This window comes from Manis javanica, chromosome 6, assembly GCF_040802235.1.
Source record: "Manis javanica isolate MJ-LG chromosome 6, MJ_LKY, whole genome shotgun sequence".
NCBI classification, from domain to species: Eukaryota; Metazoa; Chordata; class Mammalia; order Pholidota; family Manidae; genus Manis; species Manis javanica.
The window spans coordinates 30,656,746-30,682,742 of NC_133161.1; the positions used below are offsets into that span (position 1 = coordinate 30,656,746).

General features: G+C 32.8%; 1 long non-coding RNA gene across 4 annotated transcripts in view; it reads left to right on the forward strand.

The window, feature by feature from the left end:
* Positions 1-25,997, forward strand: part of LOC118973392 (uncharacterized) — a 379,284-nt gene that overhangs the window by 288,725 nt on the left and 64,562 nt on the right. For 3 of the 4 annotated variants that reach the window (XR_012132162.1, XR_005062702.2, XR_012132163.1), the window contains exon 3: positions 9,089-9,137. This is a non-coding gene — a long non-coding RNA (uncharacterized lncRNA). Of the gene's footprint in view, positions 1-9,088; positions 9,138-21,885; positions 22,161-25,997 lie in introns of all 4 variants that reach the window. The other variant, XR_012132164.1, reaches the window with a different exon arrangement.

The following is a 25,997-nucleotide window of genomic DNA, read 5'->3' on the forward strand; positions in this document are numbered from 1 at the left end:
AAAGCATATTTATCAATGTTAAATACTAAGTCAAAAAGTACATACGCCTGGATCAAGAGTTAGCAAATGCAGACTACAGGCTAAACCTGCCATCTATTTATCTAAATAAAGTTCTGTTAGAACAGAGCCTTTCTATCTAGCCCTTTACAAAAAACATTTATCAACTTCTGCCCTTGATAATTCTTGGGTGTTCTTTATCCCCATACAACATTTGAAAGAACATACCTGTTACCTTTTGTATAATTTTCAACTTTTTAATAATTTTTCATAACAAAATTAATTTTAACTGCACAATTAGTTGGCATTGGAAATACTCCAAACAGAAATCCACTTTTGAATGTGGTTATTCCTTCATAGCTATCTATGTTGAAGTATTTAGTTTTTAGTATATGGAACTTTAGAAATAAGTTTTATATACTAACTGAGAAATTTTCAGGAAATAAAGTTTAGAAAGATTTTTTTAGGTTCCAGTGCTCTTACACGAATAAGACATGAATCTGCATATCTCAACAGCCTAACCTTTACAAGGCATGTAGGCCTACCTCATCCTTTGTTTCTAGGTCTCTCTGCACAATAGAAACTTGTCCTATGAGTCTGGTGGTCATGCAATCTAAAGGTGAAACAATTGGACTTCTACTCTACCACATACTACTTCAAACATACTAGATTAATCACGTAACCTTCTTTGTATCAGTTTTATCATCTGTGAAATGGTGGTTTGGAGGATTAGATTGTGGTTGTTTTGAGGATTGGATGATTTAATATTTATAAAGTATGTTTAAAAATCTAGAAATGGGTAATAAACTGCCAAAATATAAATAATAAAATATTTTACCATATATTAGTCATAGATATTTTTGACAGCTTTGTTGAGGTATGATTGACATACAAGTAGCATAAACATGTATTTAGTGTTTGCAGTTTGATGACTTTGAATATATGCAAACATCCATGATATCATCACCACAATTAAGGTAACAAACATACTCAGTACCTCCCAAAGTTTCCTTATGTCCCTTTGTGTTCTTTTTGTTTTGTTGTGGTAAGAACACTTAACATGAGATCTACCAACTTAAAATATTTTAAGACACAATACTATACTGTTAACTGTATTGTATTGTATATATAGGTACTATATTGTACAGCGAGATTTCTAGAATGTGTGTATCTCATATAACTTTATTTTTATTGAAGTGTAGTTTTATTTTTTTGTGTGGCCAAGTAGTATTACATTATATATAAATACACAACATCTTCTTTATCCATTATCCATTGATGGACACGTAGGTTTCTTCCATATTTAAATAATGGAATATATAATTCCATATGTAAATAATGCTGTAATAAACATGCATGTGCATGTACCCTTTTGAATTTATGATTTTTTTTTTTGGTAAATTCCCAGAAGGAAATTACTGGGTCATTTGGAATTTCTGTTTTTAATTTTTTGAGGTACCTCCCTACTGTTTTGCATAGTGGTTGTACCAATTTATATTCTCAACAGTGCACAGGGGTTCACTTTTCTCCATCTCCTCGCCAACACTTGTTATTTCTTATCTTTTAGGTAGTAGTCATTCTGAGTGCTGTGAGGTAATATCTCATCATGGTTTTGATTTGCTTGCATTTCCCTAATAATTAGTAATGGTGAGCATCTTTTCATGTTTCTGTTGTCCAACTCTATGTCTTCTTTGGAAAAATGTCTATTCAGATCCTCTATCCATTTTATAATTGAGTTATTTGTCTTTTTGGTGTTGAGTTTTATGAGTTCTTTATATATTTTGAATATCAATTCCTTATTGGATATATAATTTACAAATATATTCTCCCATGCAGTAGATTTCCTCTTTGGTTTGGTAATGGTTTCCTTTGCTGTGCAGAAGCTTTTTAGTTTGGTCTAGTCCCACTTGTTTATTTTGCTTTTGTTTCCCTTACCTTGGGAGCTGTATCCAGAAAAAATTATTCATGCTAATGTTCAGAGATCATCTTCCTATGTTTTCTCCTGAGTTGTATGATTTCATGTCTTACATTTAATTATTTAATCCATTTTGAGTTTACTTTTGTATATAGTGTAAGACAGTGGTCCAGTTTCATTCTCTTGCAGGTAGCTATCTAGTTTTCCCAACCCTATTTATTGAAGAGATTGTCTTTTCTCCATTGTATATTCTGAACTCCATTGGCATATATTAATTGGTCACATATACAAGGGTTATTTTTGGTTTCTTGATTCTGTTACATTGATCCATGTATCTATTCTTGTGCCAGTATCATACCATACAATTTTAATAGTTTATAGCAGAGCTTGAAATCAGTGAGTGTGATGCCCCCAGTATTCTTCTTTCTCAAGATTGCTTTGACTATTTGGGGTCTTTTGTGGTTCCATGTGAATTTTAGAACTACTTGTTCTAGTTCATTGAAGAATGCTGTTGGTATTTTGATAGGGACTGCATTGAATCTGTCTGTTGCTTTGTGCAGGATGGCCATTTTAACAATATTAAGTCTTCCCATGAGCATGGAATAGCTTTCCATGTATTTGTGTCATATTCAATATCTTTCATCAGTGTCTTAAGAGTTTTCAGAATACAGGTCTTGCACCTCCTTGGTTAAAGTTATTGCTGGTATTTTATTCTTTTTAATGAAATTGTAAATGGAATTTTCTTTTTTTGTTATGCATTATGAGCATATAAAAATGCAATAGATTTCTATGTATTTTTTCATCCTGCAACTTTACTGAATTTATTTATTAGTTGTAATAGTTCTCTGATGAAGTCTTCAGGGTTTTCTATATATAGTATCATGTCTTCTGCAAATAATGACAATTTTACTTCTTCCTTAACAATTTGGATGAATTTTATTTCTTTTTCTTATCTGACTCTTGTGACTAGGACTTCCAGTCCTATGTTGAATAAAAGTGAAGAGAGTGGACATCCTTGTTCCTGATCTTAAAGGAAAAAAATTTAGCTTTTCACCATTGTGTATGGTATTAGCAGTGGGTTTGTTGTATATGGTTTTTATTATGTTGTGGTATATTACCTCTATACCCACTTTGTTGAGAGATTTTGATGAATAGATGCTGGATTTTGTCAAATGCATTTTCAGCATCTATTGAGGTGATTGTATGGTTTTTATCCTTTTTGATTGACTTTTGGATATTGAATCATCCTTGCATCTTAGTAAATCCCACTTGGTCATAATGAATAATCATTTTGATATATTAATTCATTTTGCTAATATTTTGTTGAGGACTTTTGCATCTGTGTTCATCAAGGATATTGGTCCATAATTTTTTTGTGTGTGTGTCTTTGTCTTGTTTTGATATTAGGGTAATGCTGACCTCATAGAATAAGTTTGGAAGTTCTCACTCCTCTTCTGTGTATATATATATATATATATATATTTTGAATACCTTAAGAAAAATAAGTATTAGCTCAATCTTAAATGTTTGGTAGAGTTCACCCATGAGGCCATATAATACTAAATTTCTGTTTGTTGGAAGTTTTTTGATTAACAACTCAATTTCATTACTAGTAATCAGTCTGTTTAGATTTTCTATTTCTTCTAGTTTTGGAAGATTGTACATTTCTAGAAATTTATCCATGTCTTCTAGATTGTCCAATTTATTGGCATATAATTTTTCATACAATTCTTTTATACACCTATGAATTTCTGTGGTGTCCATTGTAACTCGTCTCTTCCATTTCTGATTTTAGTTATTTTAATCTTTCTTTTTCTCTTGATAAATCTGGCTAAAGGGTTGTAAATTTTATCTATTTTTTTGAAGAACCAGCTTTTAGTTTCTTTATTTTTTCTACTGTTTTTTAGTCTCTACTTCATTTATTTCTGCTCTGATCTTTATTATGTCCCTCCTTCTACTAACTTTGGCCTTTATTTGTTCTTTTCTAGTTCTTTTAGGTGTAAGGTTAGCTTGTTTATTTGAAATTGTTCTTGTTTCTTGTTGAAGTAGGCCAGTATTGCTATGAATTTCTTCCTTAGAACTGCTTTTGCTGCATCCTACCGATTTTAACCATGCTGTTTTTATTTTCATTTCATTCAGTGTCTCCAAGTATTTTTTGTTTCCTCTTTGATTTGCTCATTTATCGATTGGTTATTTAGTAGCATGTTGTTTAGCCTCCACATGTTTTTTTTTTCTAGTTTTTTTTTCTTGTAATTGATTTCTAGTTTTTTTTCTTGTAATTGATTTCTAGTTTCATATCATTGTGAACAGAAAAGATGCTTGACATGATTTCAGTCTTCTTAAATTCATTAAGACTTGTTTTCTGAACTAACATGTTAGATATTATCTATCCTGGAAAGCATTCCATGTACACTTGAGAAGAATGTATATTCTGCTGATTTGAGGTGGAGTGTTCAATATACATACATGAACATATATATGTTCATGTATGTATCTAAACTCCATCTGCTCTGTTAGTATTTACTTTATGTATTTTGGTGCTCCTATGTTGGGTGCATATTTACAATTGTTATATCCTCTTGTTCAACTGATCCCTTTACCATTATATAATGCCCTTTTTTGTCACTTGTTTTGAAGTCTATTTTGTCTAATATAAGTATTGCTACTCCTGCTTTTTCTTCACTTTTATTTACATGGAATATCTTTTCTATCCCTTCACTTTCAATCTTTATTTGCCTTTAGGTCTGAAGTGAGTCTCTTATAAGAAGCATATAAATGGGCCTTGTTCTTTTATCCATTCAGCTAACCTATGTCTTTTGATTGGAGCATTTAGTCCATTTACATTTTAAGTAATTATTGATAGGTATGTACTTATTGCCATTTTGTTAATTTTTTTCTGATCATTTTTGTAGTTCTCCCTTTCTTCTTCTCTTCTTCTCTCCCCTTGTGATTTGATGACTTTGTTCCATGTTATGCTGGATTCCTTTTTCTTTGGATTTTTTTTATCTATTAAAGAATTTTGGTTTATAATCTCCATAAGGTTCATATATAGCATCATATATGTATAATATTTATATACATATATATATTTATACATAAAACTATGTTACATTGATGGTTGCTTAAGTTTGAACACATTCTAACAGTATTACTTTTTTATTATTATTCCTCCCTCAACACTATATATATATGTCATAATTTACATATTAATTTTGTGTACTCAACTAATTTTTTGTATAAGTCCTTTGATTTAGCTACTTTTGTTTTGAACTTCTTACTCAGTAAGTGATTTATCTGCTGCCTTTATTGTAGGTTTGTTTTCATTCATAAAAATATCTTTTCCATTTAAGGAAGTCCCTTTAACATATCTTTTAAGGCCAGTTTAGTGGTGATGAATTTTTCTTTAACATTTGTTTATCTGCAAAATTTTTCTCTCTCCTTTAATTCTGAATTATAACCTTGCTGGATAGAATATGCTTAGTTGTAGATTTCTTCCTTTCAGCACTTAGAGTATTATAGGCCACTCCCTTCTGACCTGTAAAGTTTCTGCTAAGATATCTTCTGATAGCCTTTTTGGGGGTCTTCCTTGTTGGTAACTGCCTTTCTCTTGCTGATTTTAAGATTCTCTCTTTCTCTCTAATCTTTGCCTTTTTAATTACTATATGTCTTGGTGTGGACCTCCTTGGGTTCATCTTACTGGGAATTCTCTACACTTCCAGGACTTGAATGTTTCCTTCCCTAGGCTGGAGAAGTTTTAAGCCATTATTTCTTCAAATAGGCTTTCTGCTCATTTCTCTCTTTTTTCTTCCTGGAATCCTAATTAAATGTTGTTTTGATTGAGTTCTCACAGATATCTCTAGCATTTTCTCATTTTAGAAATTATTCTATTTCTCAGCTTGGTTATTTTCCACTATCCTGTCTTCTAGATTGCTGATCCATTCTTCTGTATACTCTAATCTGTTATTCATTCCCTCTATGGTATTTTTTCATTTCAGTTGCTGAATTTTTTCAGCTCTGACTGGTCGTTTTGTATATTCTCTCTCTTTGTAGAAGTCCTCCCTGAGTTTATCTATTCTTTCCCCAGTCCACTGAGCATCTTTATGACCATTACTTGGAATTCTTTATCAAGTAGACTGCTTATCTCCATTTCATTTAGCACTTTTTCTGGTGTTTGGTCTTATTCTTTTGTTTGGAACATAGCCCTGTGCCTTTTCATTTTGTCTGGATCTCTGTGATTGTTTCTATGTATTGGATAGATCAGCTAGGTCTCCTGATTTTGAAAGTAGTGGCTTTAGTAGTAGTAATCATCCTTTGATTCCCAGATGTATAAAACCCCTTGCTTACCAGTTCCAGGTGATCTAAGGATAACCCTGTGTGGGTTGTGTGCATCATTCTATTGTGGCTGAGCCACAGTTGCTATTCTGAGTTGTGAGTTTGACCTAGTCAGCCTGGCTGCCAGCATTGGCCCAATTCAACTACTGCTGGGCTGGACTTGTTGGGTGGGACAAGTCTGTAAGGCAATGCCAGGGAGAGAAAGTGGGGTAAATGGAGAGTTTCAGAACTAGCTACCAGAAGCATTGATCCTGCCTAGGGGAAGGAAGAGCTGCAAAAGTGGTGTGTGTCAGCACTTTCTTCCCTAGAAAGAGCTCTTTCAGACTCTTGTCCCACCAAGACACTTCCCAAAGTTAATAAATCTCCTTCAAACTGCTGCTTCTTTTGGGTTTCAGAGTGTTCCATATAACATGTTGGTCCTCCACAGCACAGACTTGGCATCCCACAACCTTACAGTTCTCCCTGGCCTTTAGCTCTGCTAATTTTTAAAGCCCAGTGCTATAGGGACTTGTTCCAGAGCAGATCCCCAGGGTGGGGTGTGCACAGTTCCTGGATGTTATCTCTTCCCACCTCCATTCTTCACTCACTCTATCCTGGATTGGGATGGGATAGGGGAAGAGCTTATAGCCTTATAGTGACCTCCTATTCTACCATCTTCCTAGAATCCCCTCAGCCTAGATTATAACTAAGTACTTTTGGAATGAAGAAGAGGGTGCTGTCAAATGACAACTAAGGATCAGAGGATTACTGAACATCCAGAGAGTTGATTAAATGAGGAGAAATAAACCCTCAGTAGAAAGGAAGTACTGGGAAAAAATTTAGTTCTTAGATGGTGGAAACGTGAGATATTTATGATGAGATGTTTGAATGAATGGACAGATGTTGATAAGAATGATATTAAAGTGATTACATTATTATTGGGTCCAAGAATTTGGACATTTTTCTTTTCAGAGCCTCAAATTATCCATGTCAAATTTAAGGAGACAAACTGAAACTGCAGGATAACTTTCTCAACTGGCTTTTAAAATCACTTTGTAAATTACTGAATCTTTACATGTAAGAAAAAGCAATAAATCCTTATTCTTGGAGGTTTTCTACTAACATTCAAACTTTGGTTAATGAGTATGGGTTCTCTCATTGTTCTGTAGAAATGACCAAGAACAAGAGGAGTTTACTTCTCCTCAAACCCTTGTTAGTGCTGCATTCAGCAACTCTAAAATTACCAATTATAATCTAGGGAGATATGGGAGAACTACAAAGAAAAGTCTTAAATCTTACCTTGAAAGAACATGCCTCAGTTTAAAGCAGGGATATAAAAAGGGAAGGCAATAACTTATTATGGATTCCTTTTGTACTTTCTTTCAATGGATCATGTGGTGAGATTGGTTCAGAATTCTTTTTTCTTTTCCTCTAAAGTAGGAGCTGAGAATTAATTTAAGAACTGTCTTGAAGTAATGGGATTATATGGGTCCTTATTTTGTGTTCAACAGATTGGACAATATACAACAATTATATTTTTTATCAAATGTATTGTGGAAAAAAACTAGATTAATATTTATTTCAATTGATTTTTTAAATATTTTCCCTTAATTTTCATTGGCTCTAGACTTTTTGTTTTATCATAGAATAATCAGGAAAGGGCCAAGGGAAAATACTGCATTTGAATCCTCTAATCTAGCTAGTACAATGATTTATAGTAAAATAAGACTTGTCTTATAATTTATACTTAATTATATTGTTTTATAATTAATAAAATCTTTTTATTAATTGAATGGATTACCTTAATATACTTCCTTTCTTTTTGGAGGAAACATTTAGATCCAACAGCTAGAGGCAATATGATGCAATTTGAACACTAGAAACATGAGATTTTAAAGTACCAGTGACCTGAACTCAAATCCCTATTCAACTGTCCTATGACTATTGCTTAGAGAAAAAAAAAATCCCTAAATTAATCAGAGCAATAATTTCCTTATATCTAAATAACACTAATATTCACCTCATAAAGATATGAAAGCATTAAAAGAAATAGTGCATTTAACACAATTTTAAGATAAGTTTATAAACTGGCTCTGAAGTCTAGGAATTAATTAAGGGTTATAACTTTTATTATTCAAATTAGACTTTTGTTTACTTCATCTAGAACTCTTCCACTTATACAAATCAAGCAAGAATTTACTGAATTTTGCATCTATTCCACTTTTAGGAGCACCATGATTCACTAGTTGACACCATAGGTCTCTGAGAGTCAGAATATTCTGATCACCGCTTTGACTGTTGTTCATTATGATATGCCTACCCACCTTCTTTGGTAATTGAGTGCAGCTCCACCTGCAGCTGGGATGCAATCATCTCATCGCATTTAGGTTTCCCAGTTCAGTGACAGCAGTTCCACTGTAATTTCTGACCTACCAAGATGAGTTATTACAAAGCTCTTAAAGAATGGTATGCTGAGAACAAAACAGATTAATATTATGAACATTTTATTATCATCATACGAATTATAGTAAGAGTTCTTAATGAAACATGTATTTACCCAAAATAGGAATGAATGTAATTATGTAATTGTACAATGTAGAATACATAGTATGACACTTCCTTGAAGTTCTTATTAAAAATTCTGATTCTGGAGCTTCAACTTAACTGTTCTAAAACATAGCTGTGCAAATTAGTCTCCAGAATAAGCATTTTTAGCAAGTTGTCCATTTTACAGCTATGCATGCTAAATTTTGAGAATACTTTTATAAAATATTCTACTTTCATAATCTAATTGCTTGGGGCAGTATTTCTTGATTCCTACGATCCTCAGTTGTAACACTTGCATGTTTTTTTTTTCCATTCCAGAATTGATCAAGACAAGAAGAAATTGAGATTGAATCACTCTATGAGAGAGGTAAGACAACGTCAACTAAAAATATGTAATATATATATGCATATACATATATCCTATTCTCTAAAAGACCCTTTGGGACTTTTCCTCAGTCACCCTCTAAACTCCACTCATTCTAAGTATTCAGCACTTCCTCTGGTTTTAGGAATACCTTAAGGTGTGGCATGAGCTTTGAACTATGCCAGAAACACTTTGCCTCCTGTTTACTGGCCAACTCGTATTAATTTTTCAGATTGCATTTGAAACATTCCTTTTATTTATAGTGAGGCTTTCTTTGACCTTCCAGCCTGATGCCCCAATTAATTAATTAGTTCTAATATTGATTAGAAGTAATTGATCTAATAACTATTTTACTTCCCTTTTGTCATTTTCTCTTCATTGTAGGTACAGACTTTAATGTCAGTCTTCTTTTGTAGACTACAAAAATTCCTTGAATGCAAGAATTAAGCCTACTTTCTGACCTCTCTTTTTCTAGTTTTTGACAGAGTGATTGGCACAAAGAATAAGTTTGCAACTAATAATCAAATACATAAATGATATTGTGATGGCTTCCCTGATCTCCCTCATAAAAATGAAGAAACTGAGGCTTAGAAAACTTAAATATAAATCTCATGGTCACATTCCTGGAAAGCAAGTTAGAATTCAAATTCAGGAAAGCCTGAACTCTAACCCTATGCTTTTGATATTTTAAAAACAGACAAAAATTACATAACACATTAGGGTTTAGAAAATATACCTCCTCTGAAAGTTGTAAAATTAAATCATCTGGTTTTGGTTATAAATGGCTTTCTTTTTTAAATTAAATTTATTGAGATTTATTTTATTTATTTATTTATTTATTTTAAATAAACTTTACCAATTTATATTATACAATTTGGTGTTTTCCAAGTGTATTCAATCATTTTCCAACCAGAGTAAACATTCAAAACATTTCCAAACCCAAAAAGTTCCCAGATGCCCATTTGTAGTCAGTCCTCTCCACCCATACTGGCCCCTGGCTAATACTGATCTTTTTTCTATCACTAGAGTTTCTTGTTTTCTAGAATGTCATATAAATGGAGTAATACATTATGTGATTTTTTTGTGCTTAGTTTTTTTTTCACAGTATTTTAAAAGATTCATCCAGATTGCAGCTAGTTTATTCTTTTCATTGTTGGAGAGTATTCCATTCATATGGATATACCACATTTCGTTTATATATTCATCTGTTCTAGACATATGGGTTGTTTCAAGGTTTGAGCAATTTTGAATAAAACTGCTCTAAATATAAATATTTATGAGCAAGCTATTATGTAGATACATGTTTTCATTTTGCCTTTAAAAAATACCTAGGAGCCAGGCAGAGAAAGACAAGTACCAAATGATTTCACTCATATGTGGAGTATAAGAACAAAGAAAAACTGAAGGAACAAAACAGCAGCAGAATCACAGAATCCAAGAATGGACTAACAGTTACCAAAGGGAAAGGGACTGGGGAGGATGGGTGGGAAGGGAGGAATAAGGGCAGGGTAAAAAAAGGAGACATTACGATTAGCATGTATAAGGTGGGGGGCGGCATGGGGAGGGTTGTACAACACAGAAGACAAGTAGTGATTCTACAGCATCTTACTATGCAGATGTACAGTGACTGTAATGGGATGTGTTGGGGGGACTTGGTGAAGGGGGGAGCCTAGTAAACATAATGTTCTGCATGTAATTGTAGATTAATGATAACAACAACAAAATACCTAGGAGTAGAATAGCTGGGTTATAATGGTAAGTATATGTGTAACTTTATAAGAACCTGCAAAGTTTTCCAAAAGTGATTATAAAATGTTACGCTCCTTTTAGCAAGGTGAGAGATTACTAATCATTTCACATCTCATTTTTAAGTGCAATTCTTTTTTTTGTAAGAAGAAACCAGTAAAGAGGATAGAGATTGATGATACATAAATCTGGTTCTATGTTTATCTCAGAGAAGTGGTGTGATCACAGTGGTACTCGAAAAGCTGGTTTAGTTTTGGGATTTAGGCAAGCTGCCTATAAAGAATAAAATTTTGCTCTTCTAGTCAAGCTTACCCTACCCAGTCCGTTGATTCTTCATTAAAATCTTGTTTAATTACATTTTTTGCAAAAAAAACAAAAAGGTAAATTACTCAAATGCAATGTATTATAAACTTAGAAATATTATGAATCATAAATATACCTTGAGACTTATTACTACAGTTCAATATACCAATGGAAATACAGTATTCAAAGTCTAAGTTATTTTATTAGCCTGCTAAGGCTACTGTAACAAATTACTACAAACTGAGTGACTTAGACAACAGAAATGTATTGTCTCAGGGTTCTAAAGGTTAGAAGTCTGAGATTAACGTGTCAGCAAGATGTACTTCTTCTGAGGGTTGTGAGGTATAATCTGTTTCATGTCTCCTCCACAGCTTCTTGTGGGTTGCCAACAATTTTTGGCATGCAGAAGAATCACTCCCCAATATCTTCCTTCCTCTTCCATGATGCTGTCCCCATATGCATGAATGTACCCAAATATACCCTTTTAAAGACACCAGTCATATTATAATGGGACCTAACCTAGCAACCTCATTTTAACCTTTTAACCTCTATAAAGATCCTGTATCCAAATAGTCACATTCTGAGATACTAAGGATCAAGATTCCAAAATAAGAATTTGAGGAGGGAGATACAATTCAACCAAAAACAGTTACATTAGATCCAGTGATGATTGTGTTTATTGTCACAGTGTAAAGTAATAATAATTTATAAATTCATAATAATGTAAAGTGCAAGCCTGTTTATAATTAAATTGCTTTTGACTAAACCTCACTTTTATGGATTTCTTTTTTTTTAATTAAAGTATCATCGATATACAATCTCATAAAGGTTTCACATGAACAACCTTGTGGTTTCAACATTCACCTGTATTATCAAGTCCTCACCGCCCCCCACCTTGCAGTTACTGTCTATCAGCATAGGAAGATGCTGTAGAGTCACTACTTGTCTTCTCCGTGATGTACTGCCTCCGCGTGAACTACCTGTATTGTGATTGCTAACTATAGTGCCACTCAATTCCCTTCTCCCACCCTCCCCAACTACCCTCCCCAACCCCTTCCCTTTCATAACCACTAGTCCCTTCTTTGAGTCTGTGAGTCTGCTGCTGTTTTGTTCCTTCAGTTTTGCTTTGTTGTTATACTCCAAAAATGAGTGATATCGTTTGGTACTTGTCTTTCTCCACCTGGCTTATTTCACTGAGCATAAGACCCTCTAGCCTCATCCATGTTGCTGCAAATGGTAGAATTTGTTTTCTTCTTATGGCTAAATAATATTCCATTGTGTATATGTACCACTTCTTCTTTATCCATTCATCTACTGATGAACACTTAGGTTGCTTCCATTTCTTGGCTATTGTAAATAGTGCTGCAGTAAACATAGGGGTGCATATGTCTTTTTCAAAATGGGCTCCTGGATTTTTAGGGTAAATTCCTAGGAGTGGAATTCCTGGATCAAATTATATTTCTATTTTTAGTTTGTTGATGAACCTCCATATTGCTTTCCACAATTGTTAAACTAATTTATACTCCCACCTACAGTGTAGGAGGGTTTCCCTTTCTCCGCATTCTCGCCATCATTTGTTGTTGTTTGTCTTTTGGATGTTGGCCATCCTAACTGGTGTGAGGTGATATCTCGTGGTTTTAATTTACATTTCCCTGATAATTAGCCATGTGGAGCATCTTTTCGTGTGCCTGTTGGCCATCTGAATTTGTTCTTTGGAGAAGTGCCTGTTCATATCATCTGCTCATTTTTTAATCAGGTTATTTGTTTTCTAGGTGTTGAGGTGTTTAAGTTCTTTATATATTTTGGGTATTAACCCCTTATTGGATAAGTTGTTTAAGAATATATACTCCTATATTATAGTATGCCTTATATGGTCTGCTGATGGTGTCCTTTGCTCTACAGAAGTTTTTAGTTTGATGTAGTCCCATTTGTTCATTTTTGCTTTGTTCCCTTGCCAAAAGAGATGTGTTCAGGAAAAAGTTGCTGATGTTTATACTCAAGAGATTTTTACCTACATGGTCGTCTATGACTTTATGGTTTTATGAAATACATATGCGTCTTTGATTTATTTCAAGTTTACTTTTGTTTTTGGAGTTAACCGATACTCCATTTTCATTCTCTTACATATAGCTGTCCAGTTTTGCCAACACTATTTGTTGAAAAGGCTCTATTTTCCCACTGTATATCCAGGGCTCCTTTATCATATATTAATTGGCCATATATGTGTGGGTTTATATCTGGGCTCCCTATTATGTGCCATCTGTGGGTCTGTTCTTATGGCAGTACCAAATTGTTTTGGTTACTGAGGTTTTGTAGTAGAGCCTGAAGTCAGGGAGTATAATCCCCTCAGCTTTGTTCTTCCATCTCAGGATTGCTTTGCTATTCAGGGCCTTCTATGGCTCTATATGAATTTTACAACTGTTTGTTCTAGTTTGTTGAAGAATGCTGTCAGTATTTTGATAGGGATTGCATTGAATCTGTAGATTGCTTTAGGCAGGATGGCCATTTTGACAGTATTAATTTTTCTTATCCATGAGCATGGGATGTATTTCCATTTATTGGTGCCTTCTTTAATTTCTCTAATGAGTGTCTTGTAATTTTCAGGACATAGATCTTCAATCTCCTTGGTTAGGTTTATTCAAGGTATTTTATTATTTCTGATGCATTGTAAATGGTGTTGTTTTCCTGATTTCTCTTTCTGCTCATTCAAATGCAACAGATTTCTGTGTATTAATTTTGTATCTTACAACTTTTCTGAATGCAGGTATTGGTTCTAGTGTTGTTTTTTTTTTTGGTGGATTCTTTAGAGTTTTCTATGTACAATATGTCATCTACAAACAGTTGACAGTTTAACTTCCTCCCTACCGATTTGGATGCCCTTCATTTCTTTGTGTTGTCTGATTAGCATAGCTAGGACCTCCAGTATTATGCTGAATAAAAGTGGGGAGAGTGGGCATCCTCGTATTGTTCCCAATCTTAGAGGAAAAGCTTTCAGTTTTTCACTTTTCAGTGTGTGGTTGGCTGTTGGTTTGTCATATATGGTCTTACCTTCTATACCCATTTTGTTTAGACTTTTTATCATGAATGGATGTTGAATTTTGTCAAATGGTTTTCAGCATCTATTGAGATGATCATGTGATTTTTGGCTTTTTTGTTGATGTGGTGGATGATATTGATCAATTTTTTAATATTGTACCATCCTTGCATCTGTGGAATAAATCTCCATCATGATGGAATGATCTTTTTGATGTATTTTTTGAATTCGGTTTTCTAAAATTTTGTTGAGTATTTTTTCATCGATGTTCATCAAGGATATTGGTCTGTAATTTTCTTTTTTTGTGGTGTCTTTGCTTGGTTTTGGTATTAGAGTAATCCTGGCCTCATAGAATGAGTTTGGAAGTATTCCCTCCTCTTCTACATTTTGGAAAATTTTAAGGAATATGGACATGAGGCCTTCACTAAATATCTTCACCAGTTGTGAAGCCATCTGGTCGAGAGCCTTTGTTCTCAGGTAATTTTTGATTACCAATTCAATTTCATTGCTGGTAATTGGTCTGTTCAGATATTCTGTTTCTTCCTGGATCGGTCTTGGCAGGTTGTATTTTTCTAGAGAGTTGTCCATTTCTTCTTGGTTATCCAATTTGTTGGCATGTAATTTCTCATAGCATTATCTAATAATTCTTTGTATTTCTATGGTGTCTGTAGTGATTTTTCCTTTCCCCTTTCTGATTCTGTGTATGTGTATACACTCTGGCTAGGGGTTTATCTATTGATAATTCTGGCTAGGTGTTTATCTATTTTGTTTATTTTCTCAAAATCCAGCTCCTGGTTTCATTGATTCTATTGTTTTATTCTTCTCAAATTTATTTATTTCTGCTCTGTTCTTTATTATGTCACTCATCCTACTGACTTTGGGCCTCATTTCTTCTTTTTCTAGTTTCATTATCTGTGAGTTTAGACTGTTCATTTGGGAATGTTCTTTTTGGGGGGTAAACCTGTATTGCTATATACTTTCCCCTCAGAACTGCCTTTGCTGTATCACAAAGGTTTTGGGCTATTGAGTTGTTGTTTTCATTTGTCTCCATATCTTTATCTCTGTTTTAATTTGTTCATTGATCCATTGATTATTTAGGAGCATGTTGTTAAGCCTACATGTGTTTGTGGGCTTTTGTTTTCTTAGCGTAATTTATTTTTAGTTTTATACCTTTATGGTCTGAAAAGCTGGTTGTTATAATTTCAATCTTTCTGAATTTACTGAGGCATTTTTTGTGGCCTAGTAAGTGATGTATTTTTGAAAATGTTCCATGCACACTTGAGAAGAATGTGTATCCTGCTGCTTTTGGGTGGAGTATTCTGTAGCTGTCTGTTAGGTCCATCTCTTCTAATGTGTTGTTCAGTGTCTCTGTTTCCTTATTTATTTTTTGTCTGGTTTGTCATTCTTTTGGAGTGAGTGGTGTGTTGAGGTCTCCTAAAATTAATGCATTGCATTCTATTTCCCCCTTTAATTTTGTTGTTACTTGTTTCATGTATTTAGGTGCTCCTATATTGGGAGCATAGATATTTATAATCATTATATTCTCTTGTTGGACTGACCCCTATATCATTATGAATGTCTTTTTTTGTCTCTTGTTACTTGCTTTGTTTTGAAATCTATTTTGTCTGATATAAGAACTGCTACTCCTGCTTTTTTTCTCCCTGTTATTTGCATGAAATATTTTTTCCATCCCTTCACTTTAGTCTGTGTATGTCTTTCAGTTTGAAGTGCATCTCCTGTAGGCATCATATAGATGTGTATTGTTTTTTTATCCATTCTGTAACTCTTATGTCTTGTTTGATGCATTCAGTCCATTTACATTTAGGGTGATTTTCAGTAGATATATACTTATTGCCATTGTAGGCTTTAGATTCTTAGTTCCCAAGGGTTCATGGGCAGCTCCCTTACTATGTAACAGTCTGTCTTAACTTTCTTATTATGCTATTTTAAACACAATCTAAAGTTCCTGTTTTTTTTCCTCCCCTTCATCTTCTTGCTCCTCTAATATATATATCAGGTGTCATATTCGGTACTCTTTATGTATGCCTGAACTAACTTTATGAGTAGTTGATTTAATTTTGCATTTGCTTAGTAATTAATTGGTCTACTTCCTTTACTGTGGTTTTATTTTCTCTTATGACAGTTATTTAGCGATAGGAGCCCTTCTATCTCGAAAAGTCCCTCAAGATACACTGTAGAGACGATTTGTGAGTGGTGAATACTCTCAACTTTTGCTTATCTGGAAATTATTTAATCCTTGCTTCAAATTTCAGTAATAATCTTGTTGGGTAGATTATTCTTGGTTGCAGGCCCTTCTGTTTCATTGCAGGCCCTTCTGTTTCATTGCATTGAATATATCATGCCACTCCCTTTTGGCCTATATGGTTTGTGCTGAGATTCAGCCATGGGCTTTCCTTTGTAAATGATCTTTTTTCTCTCTCTCTCTCTGCTTTCATTGCTATCTCCTTGTTCTTGATATTTGCCATTTTAATTATTTTATGTCTTTGTGTTGTCTTCCTAGGGTCCCTTGTGTTGGGATATCTGTGCACTTCCATGACATGCGAGACTATTTTCTTCCCCAGATTGGGGAAGTTTTTAGCAATTATTTCCTCAAAGAGACTTTCTATCTCTTTTTCTCTCTTCTTCTTCTTCTGGTATCCCTGTAATGCAAATACTGTTCTGTTTGGATTGGTTGCATAGTTCTCTTAGTAATCTTTCATTTCTAGAGATCCTTTTTTTTCCCTCTGTGCCTCAGTTTCTTTGTTTTCCTGTTCTCTAATTTCTATTTAATTTACCATCTCCTCTACCTCATCTAATCTGGTTTTAAACCCCTCTATTGTATGTTTCATTTCATATACTGTATTTTTCAGTTTCTATCACATTCTTGAAGTCCTCCCTGAAATATTGAACATTTTTCTGTGGCTCTGTGAGCATGTTTATGACTTTTATTTTGAAATCTTAAGCAAGATTAATGATTTCAGTTTCACTAAGCCCACTTTCTGCTGTGTTTTCTTGATTGTTTGTTTGGACCAAATTCCTGTCTCTTCATTTTTTTTCCCAGTGCTTCTTGTGGGATAATAAGTTTGTGTAGGAGGCACCCTCTATTGCCAAGAAGCTCTACTATCTGGAGCTGTTGACTACCTGCAGCAATGGGGGTTTCAAAGGTGAGGAGAATCAGCACCTGCCAAGAGGAAAGAGCTCTTTCCTGCTTTCCTGGCTGTAACGCCTGCCTCCATGTGGGCCAAGCATGCAAGGAAGAGTCCCTTGTAGCTGCCAAGTGGGGCTATACCTAGGCTGGCCTGGTGCAATGGCGGGTTATTGATGGCTGGTGGTAAGCTATTTAATGTTATATAATACATTATATTTTAGACACAGTAAGCATCCATTTGGGTGTTTACTTCTTGAAATTAAGAAATTAATGAACTATGAAGAAAAGGTGTTATATAATTTAAATACTTAATACACAGGATTCAAATGTAATCATATACATCATCTTTTAAGCACAAATGTTTTTATAAATGTTCTGGTAATTAGCCCAGAATTTCATACAATTATAAAACAATTGACATGTAATTCTAACTATAGTAATTGATCCTCAAGGAAGATTTACTCTCTGGTTAGGGAAGACAATGTCATTTACAACTAGAATAAATTAAAGCAAATGAAGAGGAAAATTTTATTCTGTGTAGTACTTAGTTCAATTTATTCTTAACAGACACAGCAATCCATGTTCATCAACAGAAGTTATGGTATGTGCAAACAATGAATAAAAATTGCTCATCAAGAAATAGCCTATGTTTCATATAGAAATTGTTGTATTATAATCTATGTGCATTTCTTCACTATGTACTTTACTCAAGGTATTTAGAAATATGGGTAAAATACTATATTACTAAACATTATTTCTCTTGTACTTTGAGTCAGAGAGAGAATTTGGGAATATTTTATATTGCTTTACATGAACTTATCTGTTCAATATTTCTGTCAATTTTAATAAACTGTATTGTGCTCACTGTATTATGTGTATTTATAAAAACTCCAATAATTAATTCAATTCATTAAATTACATTTTTACAATTAAAATAATTTTAAGAATTTATATATTAATCCATTTGGATTCCAATTATGAATGCAAGATTACTACTTATTAATCAGTATATAGTAGGAATAATAATGCCCTCTTCCCAAAACATCCACATCCTAATGCCTAGAACATGTGACATAGAAAAAGGGACCTTGCAAACGTGACTAAGTTAAGGATATTGCAATGGGAAGTTTATTGTGAAATGTCCAATGGGCCCAATGTAATCAAAAGTGTCCTTATAAATAAAAATGGAAGCTGGACCATCAAAATATGATGACAAAGCACAGATCAAGGTGATAATAATAGCTAACTTTGAAGATGGAAGAAGACCAAAAGTCAAGGAATTCAGACAGCCTCTAGAAGCTATAAAAGGAATGAAATGGCTTTTCACTTAGAACCTTAAGAAAGAGTACATCCCTGCTGACACCTTGACTGTATGCTCATGGTACCAATCTCAGTTTTCTGACCTCAGAATTATAAGATAATAAATTTGTTTATTTTCAACTACTACATTTTTGAAAACTTGCTACAGCAGAAAAAGGAAAGTAGGACAGTTAAATGTTAAGGTTGCAAGAAGCTAACATGAAAAATAAAGATATAATTCTTTAAATGTCTCTTAGAACAAAATATATACTTACCTTGTAACACAACAATTGCCACTTTGGGCATTTATCCCGGAAAAAAAATGATCTTTACAAAAAAAAATAACAGGACACAAATATTCATATCATATAAAATACTGCAAAGAACCCAAATTTCCTTCAATGCATGAATGGTTGAAGAAACTGTTACATCTATGTAATGGAATACTACTGAGCAATAAATAGTAATGAACTTTTGGTACATAAAACAATCTGCATTGCCTGATGAGATTCTAAATTTATATAGAAGAAATATTTGAGATAATTATAATATAAAGGACCATAAAGTTAAGTTAGATTTCTATAGATGAGTCTAACTGGTAAAATGATGACAACAGTAGAGTGTGATGAGTTATGCACATATAATAACACCTAGAACAATCACTAAAAAGTCACACAAAGAGATGCACTCAAAATACTATAAATGTACCCAAATGGAATTTTTTTAAATGTGGCTTGAGTAGCCCATAGGAAAGAAGGAATAAGAAGGAAAGATGAAAAACAGAACAAACAGAAAACAAACCAAAAAAAATTACAATCTTAATCCCAAACACACTAATAATTACAGGAAATGAATATTATGTAAATACACCAATTAAAAAACAGAGATTGGAAGAGTGGATTAAAAAACATTGCATCGCTATATACTTTTCACAACATGCTCATTTCAAATATAATAATGTAGGTAGATTTAAAGTAAAAAGAAGGAAAAATATATACCATACAAAATTAATTGAAGGAAAGCAGAAATGGCTGTATTATTATCAGATAAAAAAGACTTCAGAGCAAAGGAAATTACCAGGAACAGAGAGGTACATTCCATAATGGTAAAAGGCCAATTCACCAAGAAGATAGCAGACCTAAGTGTGCATGTACCAAATAACAGTGGCAAAATATGTGAAGGGAAAAAATAATAAAATTAAAAGGGGAAATAGACAAATCCACAAGTATAGTTGAACACTCCAACAGTCTTTTCTCAACAATTGATAGAACAACATCATAAAAAATCTGAAACATCTTCTATATAGCAGAAGTATTATCACCCATTAAGACTGACACATGAAACACTCCACCAAATCATAGAAGAAAACACATCTTTTCAAGCACTAATAGAATATATGCTGCATGATGTTTATAAATTGGAAGGCTCAACATAATAAAGGTGACAATTCTGAAAATCTTATCCATATCTTAGCAAAATATTTTGTAGATATAAGCAAGACTAATGAAAAGGCTTAATGGAAAAGTAAGGGAACTGGAACAGCTAAAAACAATTTTCAAAAAGAAGAATAAAGTGGAAGGAATTAGACTACCAGATTTCAAGGATTATTAGCAGTGATACAAGACTGTGGGGTATTTGTGAGAGCATAGACACATAAAGAAACAAAAGAATCCAAAAATGGACCCACACAAATACATCCTACTGACTTGTGACAAAGATGAAAAGCAGTTCAAGCAAAAGATAACCTTTTCAACAGATGTTGCTGGGGCAGTTGGGTATCCATAGACACAGAACAGGTAGAAAAGATAGATAGACAAAGATAGATTGAAAGAAAGATGATAGATAGATAGACAGATAGAAAGATGGATGGATGGATGGATAGATAGATAGATAGATAGATAGATAGATAGATAGATAGATAGATAGATAGATAAAATGAACCTGGACTTAAACTTTAAAATTTTCACAGAACATAACTCAAAAGAGAAAAAGATTTTAAGTGTACAACTATAAAACTTTCAAAATAAAGCATAGGAGATAATCTTTGAAACTTAGGGTTTAATGGAGAGTTCTTAGACATAACAAAAAGATTGCAGAATAGATAAAAATTACTAATAGTCCTCATCAAAAATTAAAACTTCGTCTATGCGAAAGCTCTATAAAGACAATGAAAAGACTACCTGCAGACTATGAGAAAATATTTTCAAACCAGTTATCTGACAAAGCACTCATATCTAGAATATATAAAGAACACTCAAAATACTGCATTAAAAGAAGCAAACACTCCATTTAAAAACAGGTAAAAGATATGAAGAGACATTTCACCAAGATGATGTATATTTGACAAATGAACAGGAAAAGATGTTAAATATCATTAGTCATTAGGGAAATGCAAATTAAGACCATGATGGAGCCTCATATACACTTGTTAGCAACAGCTAAAGTGAAAAAGTAACAATACCAAATGCTAGTGAGAACATGTAGAAACTTGATTACTGAGACTAAAATGATGCATTCATTCTGGAAAATAGTTTAGCAGCAGCATTAACTAAATCTACAGTCACTGACTATATACCCAGCAAGTTTACTCCTGGATATTTTTCTCAGAGAAATGAAAACTTAAGTTCATACAAAAACCTGTACATGATTGGTCATAGCAGCTTTATTTTTAGTTTTATTTTTCAGGTTTACTGAGGTATAATTGACAAATAAAACTGTAAAATATTTATAGTGTACAGCAGCTTTATTTCTAATAGCGAGAAACAACCCAGATGTCAACAGTAGTACAGCCATACCATGGAATGCTATTCAGCAATAAAAAGGGCTTAAGTGTTGATATACACAATTTAGGTAAATATCAAGGGTATTATGCTAAGCAAAAGAAGTCATTATCAAAAGGTTGAAGTTTTCTTCATTTGCACTCATGAAATGACAAAGTAATAGAGATGGAAAATATATTAGTAGCTGAAAGAGATTACAGGACAGGAGGAAGGTGTAAATATAAAAGGTAGTATATAAGAGTTCTTTGTAATAAAGGGGTATTTTTGTATTTTGACTGATGATTTCACAAAACTACATGTGATAAAATGACTGAATTATACACACACCAATTGTACTAATATAAAGTCCTAGTTTTGACATTGTACTGTAATCATGTAAGATGGAAATGTTGGAGGAAACTGTGACATGTACATATGTTCAATTTGATTTATTTTCATTAGATACAGAGTGATAAATCATTTTCCTTTTGAATATAAGAAGTTGAGGAGGAAGAACAAGAGGAAGAAGGACAAGGAAGAAGAGAAGGAGGAGAAACCACCAAAGGAATATAATATAAGCATTTTTTCTATAAAAAATAGCTTTACCAAGAATCAAGGAGTTTATAATAGCATACTTGAAACAATTGAATGCTTGAAGTTCAGCATATCAGGAAGGCTTACATATAAATATGAGAAAATTATAACTCTTTCAGTCTTTTTGCATCTAATATAAAAATGTAAGTTATTAGCAGCTCACTGCCCTTTGAACTAAGTATAAACATTCATCTTTTGAAATAACCTTTCCTAGAACAAAGATTCTTATTCTCATGAGTCTTTTATTCTTCAACTCATTCAAATAGCTAATATTATGTAGTAAATAACTGCTGCCCAAAGTAACAGAATTGTTACAAAATAAACTAGTAACACAAATTAATCTAACATATGCAGTATCAACTCTGGCTTGCAATTTAGCACCACATTATGTTGGGACATTTTATCCTGTTTAGTTTTCTGTTTTCAGTATAAACTGTAACTAGCATTGAAAGCATGATTAAGAATCATACTTTATTATTGTTATTATTGGAAAAATGTTAGTTAAAAACAATAATTTAAATCTTAATCAGTTTATGTATTTAATTTAAAAGCTCATTAAATTATTTTATCCTTTAAAAAACAAGTCAATGCATACTAAAATGAATCTAAAGATTGTTAATGTTAGTGCTTCAAAATTCTGAATGAGTTAAATTGATGAACCAACCTTAATATTTTCTTCCAAATAATGTATGCTATTTGAAATAATCTGATGGTTTTTTGTTTGGAGGGAACTAGTTGTTTCACAATAAAATTACATTTCAGTCATATCTCCATGAAATGTTTCAGATTCCACCCTTGTCCAAATAGTTACTTTTTCTCCAAAACACACATCTACAATATTTTAAATAAGTTATCTCACTGAGTTATGACTACTTTGTTACTTGTATTACATCTCATACTCAATTATTGGTGCCATGTAGGCAAGTGTCTTGTCTTTTTCATATTTCTGTATTGAATGCTTCAGCTATGCCTCAAGTGTAGACAGTCCTCCACATGTAATTGCATTATTAACTCAATACTGCATTTGAGTAACAGCATAGCTAAAAGATCATTTTTGAAAGAATGCAAAGTTATGATGAATTTTTTTGATGATTTTACACACTTGAAATTGCTCACTTTTCTTAATGAAATTCAAATCAAATTCTCAAAATAAACTTGTCCTTTGATCTTTCATCCAATTCCTGCAATAGTAAATGCTTCTACCAAACTAGATTTTAGAAGTACCATTTTTTCCAGAGTATTTTGTTTATTTTCATTCTTTTCCATACTCACATTTTCCCTCCTTTTTATAGTTCTCTCATTTCCATTACTGCATTTTTATGTACACAATAATAATGTAGTGAAATATTTGCTTGATGACATATCATATAGCTATATTTGGTGAACCATTATCTTTAATTAATGCAAAGGGATACCCACGGAAAGGGTGGTGAAGTCATGTGGGCTTCTTCACTCCTTTCCCTTCAGTCAAGGTAAGTATCATAGTAATAGTTAATCTTCAGTTGTCACTGTATTTAATCTTCATAATAGCCTTATAAATAAAGCAAGCACTATTTCTTGCAATTTCTTGAAAATTGGAAGGAAGAGGAGTAAAGAAAGCACAACTGAAGCTCCCCTGCCTGCTCTTAATTTTTCTGTGAAATTTGAGTAAAAAAATAGGTAACCAAAGACTGGCCTTTGTAGCCCTGGAGATTTTTTTTTATTGAATAATTCCAAAATAGAGAAATGCAACAAGCAAAAAGGGGTAATGGATATTCAAAAACACATATAATCTGAATTCTCTCTTTCCATTCATATTCAAGGGAGAAAATTGGTAAGGATTTTCACCCTTAAAATCTGACTCTTAACCTTAACCTCAGATTGGTTCGTTACTCATGTCTCCCAAAGTTTGAAGAATCATACTTCACTTTGTTGAGTAACTTTCTAATTAATGATTTGTGTGTTTCTGTACATGAAAAGGAGGAGGAAGAGGAATTAAGGATAGGAATAAATGACAATGGAGGTTTAAAATAATTATTAGTAATTTTGAACTTTTTCTTTTATATTATTAAAGTTCAGCTAAAAATACAGACTCTTACAGATTATTCCAAGAAAATTCTAATCTCAATTCTAGTAATCTATCTCAGGGATATAAATTACATATTTACAGGTTGATAATACATATAGAGTATAGACTACTATACCTACCCTACTACGGTTATAAAATATACAGTTTATAATATTATATACACACATTCAATTAAACATTCAATTAAAGAAATGCAATATATTTGACCTATTTGTTGTGTCTTATCCTATATCCTTAAATATTCTAAGGAATCCTAAAGTACCCCCAACTTAGTAATAATTTTCCTGTTACCTGACTTGCCACTCAGATTTTTACAGATGTATACTTGCTTTCATCAGCCCTCTTTTACTTTAACCAAGTTGAATGTATTTGAATATATCAAAGTTCTAACTTTTGTCTGAATGTAATTGACAGGTATTCATTTTTCTCTTTTTAATAATGGTCAGAGTATACCAAAAGAACCTAGGGATCTAGAAGGCCAATCTTAATTATCTAAGAAGTCTAGATTTCACACTAAAAAGGAGCCACTCTTCCTTTAATACTGATTCCAAAAACACCATGATATAAACACCATAGATTCAAGCTCCTTATTTAACTACTAGTGGGAGTAATAAAAAATTCTTTATATACCGTATTTCAAAATGTTAGTTACAGAAAGGGACAGATCATCACAGTAGCAACAGAACAGGGAGATCTTGAACACAGAAACTATTGTCTATCCTAGCCTTTTCTTCCTCCCACTGAAACCTTCTGTTTATGGCTGATCCAAGGAAGTCTATATAACCAAATGTGAATTAATAAAAAAGGAATAATCATCCATTAAAACATATGATAAGATTAAAGGTATAAAACATTTGCTTGACTGCCCTAATAACAAAACTCAGCAGAAAAAAAAATGGTGTCATGAAGCAAAGGAAATGGTCCGATATGAATGCATAGTATTTGAAATATGGAAAAAGCAGTTGCAATATAATTGGAACAAATCCTAAATTTGTTAAAGCAATTACAACCATAAAGGAGGACCACAGAGTAGAAATAACAACAAAAAAAAAAGGAAGAAGAAAACTTAAGGAAGAGATAGATGGATAGCAACCAGTAGATGATTACCACAGAATAGCAGGCATGGCAATATATCTGTGCAAGTATTCTTAAAATGTATCATTTTATACTCTTTGTTATGGTTGTTCCTATATGTGACTGATCTTCTTTCCAAGATTATTAGCCTTTGAATGCCACACATTAAATATATTATCAAATACCCTTATTCAATTGGGAAAAAAATGAACACACACAATCACGTCTTATATGAATTAGTTCAATCAACATATTGATTGCTCAAAAATTAACTCTTGTAAGATTACTCACAGTAAACCTATGGCTGATTTAAACTTTTTAAAATGTTATGGTTTGTTTCCACTAAGGTGTCAATTACACAAAAGTGAAACTATTTAACTGTTGGGTACACAGTACATTTGTAGCCAGCACATATTTGTCTTATTAGAAAAGCCTTCTCATGGATAATTTTGTTTTTACACATTCCATAGTAAATATTTATACTTTAATTCATACTCCCATTTTTAGACAAAATATATTTCTCAATGACTTTGGGTAACTACTTCAGGAAAATGACTATAAGACATGGAAAACACATATTTTGTGATTTTGCTCTGTGACTTCATCACTTTTTATTAAAACTGCCTTGACAAAAATCACACTATTTTACATACTCTAAAAGATGAAAAAAATAATTATTGATAATTAGCGAGTTAAATTTATTAAAAGGAAGGTTATGGAAGGCAGAGAAGGATGGAAAGAGGAAAAGATCCCTTGTATCATTGGTTTCCAGTTTGTGGGCTTCAGATGCCTGGGGAGCTTTGAGCTTATTTCAATTGGCCTGTTATTTAAAAAATTA